The following is a 7,093-nucleotide window of genomic DNA, read 5'->3' on the forward strand; positions in this document are numbered from 1 at the left end:
GCCCTGCTCCAAGCCTCCTGCTTTGCTCTTTTGTGTGCTGGTCTGCTTGTTCTACATACTGCTTTAGATTGCAGTGAGTGAAGCATAGCGTATTTTCCCCTCTTCTCTGCCTGTCATGGTAGAGCTGAGGGAGGATGTTTGATGCTTGATAGCCCTGCTAAGCAGTTGCAAATAGCACGCCGTGAATTAGGATACAGGCCCGTGTTGCTTGCCAGGAGAGAGGGAATAATAATCACAGTGCTTCCCATCACCCCCGTACCTGAGAGCGGTCTGCCCGCAGGACTGCTGTCCTCCGAAGCCTATACTACTGAATTAATTTCCCAGTCCGCGGGTGAGTCTGGGGCTATGCTTTCCACTTCCCTGGCAGGGCCTGCAGGAAGAGGACAGCAATCACCCGTTCGATTGCACCCCACCAGATTAAAACCCGAGCCCGCTTGCATCCCGGTTCTACCTCCCCCTGCTCCAGCAACCTGAAGTGCCTGTGCTGCGGCAGCCTTGAAGGTGCAGGCTGCCGGGAGCCTCCATGACAGATGATCTCAGCGGGGGGACCCCACTTCCCTGCGCCAGCTCCTGGGCTCGCTGTGCCCCTGACTCTTGTCCCTGGCCCTGCTGGGGATGCGGCTGGGGCCGGTGGTCCGTGGGGCGGCCGTGGCCGCGTGGTGGTGCTGGCCGCACGCCGCTGACGGGGGGCTGCCGGCTGGGGGGATGCTGCAGCCCAGGGAGGGCTGCTGGCAGCTGCAATGACAAGCTCTCCCCTCCCTAAAAAAACCCCAAACCCCAAACCATGTCATTTTCGCTGCGTCTTTTATATTGGAGATTAGAATCACCTCTTTGTTGCTATGGAAACGCTGGCATGAAAGAAGACGACCTCATTATGAGTTATGATGAAATCTCCTTTGGGGTGGGCTCGGCGCCCAGCACCCTTGCATCGGGGAGAGTGGGGCTGGGGGATCGTGGCAGGGGGGTGGTGGGGCAGTCACCCCTTTTGCACCAGTGATGCTCAGCGGTTTGCAGAGCCTGTGGGTCTTTCCCTCCAGGCTTGGTGGGCCAGAAACAGCCCCGGCTCCTGGACCAGCCCTTCCGCTTGGGAACTGGCTCGAAAGTTGTGGCTGCATCCCTTCTGCGCCCGGCCTGTACATACCCTTGCTCCAGGGGGTATGTGGGGTGTCATTGCAATAGGCAGCGGGGCCCTGACAGTGAGCTGGATAAAAGGCTGGGGTGTTGTGAGGGGTTGTCTTTGCTTCTGGTGTCTGTCAGGGCCCTGGCATCCATTCTGTGTGCTTTTCTCTCAAATCTGGGCTGCTGCCTCTGAGCCCAAACCGTCCCTACAGCTGTGCCTCACAGCTTCATGCCCCATCCAAGCATCCCGCTGCCTCTGCTCACCCTGTGCCACTGCTGGCTCTTCACCTGGGTTTGCCCTCATCCCTCCCTTGACCCAAATCGCTCATTCTCCTCTTGACCTCCTGCTGGTGTTTCCGTGCCCCCACTGCCCAGCTTCTTGTGGCACACTGTTGCTGCCCATCTTGAATTGCAAAGCCAACTTGGGAAGCAACTTTTTTCTCCAAGTGAAAGAAAAATCTGATAAGATTATTTATCTTAGTTTTAGCCAAAGGTGGGTTTTTTTTTTTTTTTTTTGGTGGAGGGAAGGGAGTTGGAGCTTGGATATGCTTTGAAGGAAGGATGCTCTCTAAGACCAAGTTTGGTTGTGATGAGGCTTTGGGGAGGTGACCCTCTATCCTTTTGTTAGGAGTGTCACACAGTCCCCTTGCCCATGGAGTCCATCTGACTGGGAGGCAAGGGAGAGGTGGGATGCTGGATTGTAGGGAAACTGGATTTTCAGGTCATGTGCTGAGATCATCTGGGCTGTTATTAGTGTAGAGCGGGTGCTAATGACTTTATGTTCCTCTGAGAAGCTGTGGAGGTTGGTGAGAAATGAACCTCTTGTCTTTGGAGTAAATGCTGCTGGAAAAACTAGTGGCCCAGCACAGAAGGCATGCTGGATTCCAGCTCCAGCATAAAACTCCTCCATCCCTGATGCCTCCAGGCTGAAGGAGGGGGAGAGGTAGGACTTGCACAGTAGTAGATCAGGCGGCAGTCGCTGCAGCAGCCTGGGCCAGGCATGGAGCATGCTCTGGGGTCTGTGTTGCCCTGCTTTGTTGGAGCTGGCATTTGTTAAAAGGTAACCCTGTGAAAGATTTTGTGAATTACAGAAGCTTACCCTTTCTGGGTATCAATTTCAGACTATTTTGAGAAAAGCTGGAAACATGATAGTGTTTGCCAGTACTAACACAAACAAACACGAAAAGCAGGCCTTTTTTTTTTTTTTTCTTTTCATTACATTTTCCAAGCATGGAGCAGCCACAATGTTGGTTTTGGTGTTCCTGATCTTGCTGGAGGAAATTTAGTGTGCTTGGTAAACGTGACATGGCTGCTGCAGCTCCTTTGAAGACAGCAATGCTGAACGTTTAGCAAAAACGTTCTTTTTCATCTACAATGCCCAGTAGTGAATGGACTTAAATGAATGTAACCAGACCAGTTTAACACTCTCCATCTTCCCCCATTGTCATTCTCTTGACTCTTGTAATACCACGATTTTGCTATTATTCGAGTTGATACAAACTCTTCTATTGTACAGCAGTCCTGGATTTCTCTAGTAAAGAGAAGAAGCAAGGAAGCCAGTTGCTGGTAACTCTTAATACCTAAATTAAATGACATGAAACAATTCTAATCTGAAAAGGTTTAGTATCTAAACCCATCTTCTGAGACTTCCTCATACCCTCTAAAGAAACAAAGGACACCTCCACTTCCTGTCTTCTTTGATTGTCACATTGAAAGCAAAGTAGTTGCATTTATATTGTGGTACCTAAATTAAATTTGTCTGATATGGCTGAGGTGTCACAGCCCTATTAACTACAGGTGCCCTACAATACAGTGTATTTTTAAACAGGCAGGTAGGATAAAAAATAATTGTTTGTCTACTGAATGGATTTTTCTGTGGAAGAGTGAGCAAACCAGTTACATCTCAGTATATCCAAATCTTCCACCACAACTTCAAAGAAACCAGACAAATTAAATGAATAAAAAGACACTCTCTTTCATGTTTTCAGATCCTCTAGCCTAAAGCTTAGAGACCTTCCTGCACTCATTTCCATTCTTTAAAAGATGAGCTTTGCACAACAGATCAGTGAGAGCTCTACAGCTCTCAGCACTGATTTCTTTTCCTCTTCTCTCCACGCCTTGCAATTCTGTTTGCATGCTCAGTTTTGATAAGCCGTGTTCTTCTTGGGTTGGATGCAAAATGTGCTTCCATAATGAATGAATGTACTTCCCCTTATAGGGCATCTAATAAGAAACCTTGTAAGATACCCGTCTTATAAGGCATCAAATTAGAATCACCCCTTGAAAAGGTACTAACTAATGGCCTGATCCTACTGATACTGAGTATTCCTGAAGCAAGTGGGGATTAAAGATGCCTTGTCTTGCAATTGCAGGCCAGAAAGGAGATTGCTTGTTGGCCTGGCACAGACCCTTATGCATAGACTCTGTTTCATGTTTATTTCATAAATTCTTCATGAGTCTGGCATCTTCCAGAGTCTTGCTTAAGAACCTACAGACACAGCCTCTGGTGCTGTTTGTGGGAGTTTCTGGGGTGCTTTAATGAGGCACAGAGGTAATTCTGTAGAGTCATGCTGCAGGTAGATGTTTACCCATGAGCGCCAGTGTGGGACTGTGAAGGAACTGAAGTTCCTTTTTGGAAAGGCAGATGGAAGAGACAGTGACAGTCTGTACAGAAAATCTGTGAGCATCCTCACCCGGAGGGAAAGCGTGAGCTCTTGGAGCATCTATTGAAAATTCGTACAGGGGTGAAGGATCTAAAAGTGAAAGGCAGAGAAAAGAGAAAGGTGAGACAAAGTATTCTAGGAACTGCAAAAGTTAAATTACAAGTCTTGATTCTTCCCTCTCCCCCTGCCCCAAATCCTGCTGCATCCATGAGATTTCAATGATTCAACATGACCTAGGAAAGGCTGAAGAGATGGAGAGGGCAATCTATATAGGTATGTATTTGGGAAATACTGATGTAGTTAGTGTTTGCATATGCATTTAACTATGCAGAGATGTACAGAACAGTTATAGATGTGGCTATGCTGTTACCATCATATTTACAGTTCCCAAAGGATTGTGAGTGGTTCCCATGCCACTTCTGTCAGCCTCTTGGCTTTGTGGGATGTGTGACCAGAAGAGTTTTGGCTGCTTGAGATAACCATGTAATGCTCCTAGTCTTTCAGCTAGCAATTCAGATCAGCACATCTGTAATTTTAAAGTATATGAACAACAGGGTGTGGATGTGCTTTGAATTATGTGTACACCTCAATGCTTTGCTGGATAAGAGCAGTACAGCAGAGTAATGAACAAAATTAAAAAAAAAAAAAAGCTCATCAGGCTAAATTTAGGTCAGGCTCTGCAGTTCATCTCTCTGGACACCTGATGCCTGTAGCTACCTGGCATGACTGGGCTGCTCCTGGAATAATTTTTTTATTCCACTGATCTGACAGTACCCGTCATTTTCTTATACACAAGTGTCCATATCACTAAATCACCTCTGCCATCATTAGTGCTAATTGGCTCCCTTGCTGTACCCTCGGAGGAGCATGAAAAGTCCAAATGGAAGCTGAAGCCCATCTCCCCACAGACCGGCACTGGGACAACCTTTGAATATATAACAACTGCTTTCACATTATGCTCCCTGGTCTCACTACAGAGAGGCTTTCAAAAGCCAGGGCTGTTACTGTCACCATTTTCTGTCAGGACTGAGTTTGCCCACACAGAAGTTAATACAAAGCATACTAGCCATTAGTAATCATTTGCTTTCAATCATATTTTTCTGCTAGTGGATGCCTGTGTGTGCAGTCTGGTGCTCTGGGCAGGCTCCAGCCCCTGCTAAACAAGAGAGACAAAACTGGGACGTGAGTGGAGTGGGAAGACAGATGGGTGTTGGCATGAGATCAGTTGCTTTTACAAAATACCACCCTTCATTTAAGCTGTGTCATGCTTTCTGATATATCATATTTTATAATGGATAAGACAAAGCTAATAAGTTTTTCACAGACTGAACAAAGCTCATGCAAGAGTAGGTCTTTTTACAAAAATTTCTCTTTCAGGACCCTTCTGAGAAATCCCTAATTGTCCTGGAAATGCTCTGTTTTACATGTAGATGTTCAGTGTGTAATCCTGAAACAGATCTTCATTTTTGAGCAATAATTCTTTGAGGACTAAGTAGAAATACATCCATTGTCTTGCAAAGAAATTTTTCTATCCTTTTCCAAAAGGAGCAATGAGCTTCTCTCCTTAATAAGGACAAGAGAGAGGAAGAAGGGGAGAGGCAGAGCTGACATCTGTAGTCCATGCATCTGAATTGGGTTCCATTATTTATTTTATATAACCAGAAAATCTTGAAATCTGCTTCTGAGAAAGGAGAAATGAAGTGGGCTGTGGAGAATGGAAATGTCATGATTTCATTCCAAGGAAAATGAGGGAGGAAAACCAAGAGTCCTGCCAGCAGAAAACAGTGCTCTTCGTCCTCTGTCACTTCAAGATGCCACCCCACCAACTATGGTGGAGTCCCTAAGGGAAACAGAAGTAACCAGAAGGCACAGAAATAACTTCACATGTTTTAAAAGCCTGTTCTCAGTTGAAGTTATTTACATTCTCTCTTTATCTTGTCAGTTCTAGGCCCTGAGGGTCTTCCTATCCTTTTCCTTTCAATGTGTGTGGGTGAATAGTGGGATCCTTTCTGCTCTCCTCCATCTTCTTTAAGGTCTCCACTTGGTTTCCCGGTGAGATGCACATAGATTTGCTATCTGACAAAACACAGCATCACTATTCCATACTCTGCTCTAAATCTCATGCATCAGTCTGCTTCCAGCTTTGCAGGTTTTGTTTGCATAAATGAGCGGGCTGCTACCAAAAGAATCTGGATTGGCAGCACTGAAGACTGTAATCCTTTTTTCATCCACAGAGCAGAAATAACACAGCAGCAATGTGACTGGGATGACTGCTATGCTGGCTAACACCAGGCACTGAACTGGGGAACTTCCAGAGCTTAAAAGTGTGACCCCCTTTATAACCTGAGCTGAAGGTAGGAGGTCTGCAACAGACCTGTAAGCTCTAAGGACTGGGCATGCAGAGCGCGAGCTGGACAATGGACTGGCTGCTCAGTTACATGAGTTTCCCCTGAAAATGAACTCTTTCCAAGTGTCTGGGCTTTACAGCATTGCAAGTCCTGTGCAAGTCACTACCTAAGTGATGACAGTCATCTTACTGGCCATACCAGAAACTGTGATTCAGCCTAAACTAGAGGGAAGATAATCCTTAGGTCAAGTTAGTCTTAGATTCTCTGCAGATACTACTGGCATATTCACTGGGCTTGTTTTATGGTAATAATCCTGCCATGGTTGCAAGTTTAATTGTGCCTCTGGCTGTCCCAAATCTCAAGCCTCTGGCCGTCTCCAGGCCTTGGATGAACTGGGTAGTCCTTCTTCTCCTGGGCCCTGTGCAGCAATAGAGCTGTCCTGCAACAGGTCTAGCTCATAGCTCCGTAGAAATATAGAGCTGGAACAGGTATAGGAAGGTCCTGTAGTCCAGTGCCTTGTCTCACCCAGGATCACTGGTACACAAATCATTCCTGACTGACATTTGTCCAAATCTCTCCTTGAAGCTCTTGAGTGATGGGAGACTCCATGGCTTCTTAGGCAATCTATGTGACCAAGCTGCTTTCCTTACTTTTCTAAAAGTATTTTCTGATGAGAAGCCTGTATGCTTCTTGCTCCATGTTAAAGTACCACAGGGTCTGTTGCTGATTTTCTGTAAAACTCCTATATGACCCATACCTTTCCATCTTGTTTTTGTGCTGCTGGTTATTCAACAGTGTAAAATCTCACACACACCCCTTCTCTAACCTGTTCCTTCCCCAGACCATTTCCACAGCCTGTTAAGGTCATTCTGAATCCTGATCCTGTCCTCCATTGTACATGCAGTCCCTTGAAGCTTAGTGCTAGCAGATTTAATAAGCATAATCTCTCTTCCATCATCCAAT

This window comes from Pelecanus crispus, chromosome 3, assembly GCF_030463565.1.
Source record: "Pelecanus crispus isolate bPelCri1 chromosome 3, bPelCri1.pri, whole genome shotgun sequence".
Taxonomy (NCBI): Eukaryota; Metazoa; Chordata; class Aves; order Pelecaniformes; family Pelecanidae; genus Pelecanus; species Pelecanus crispus.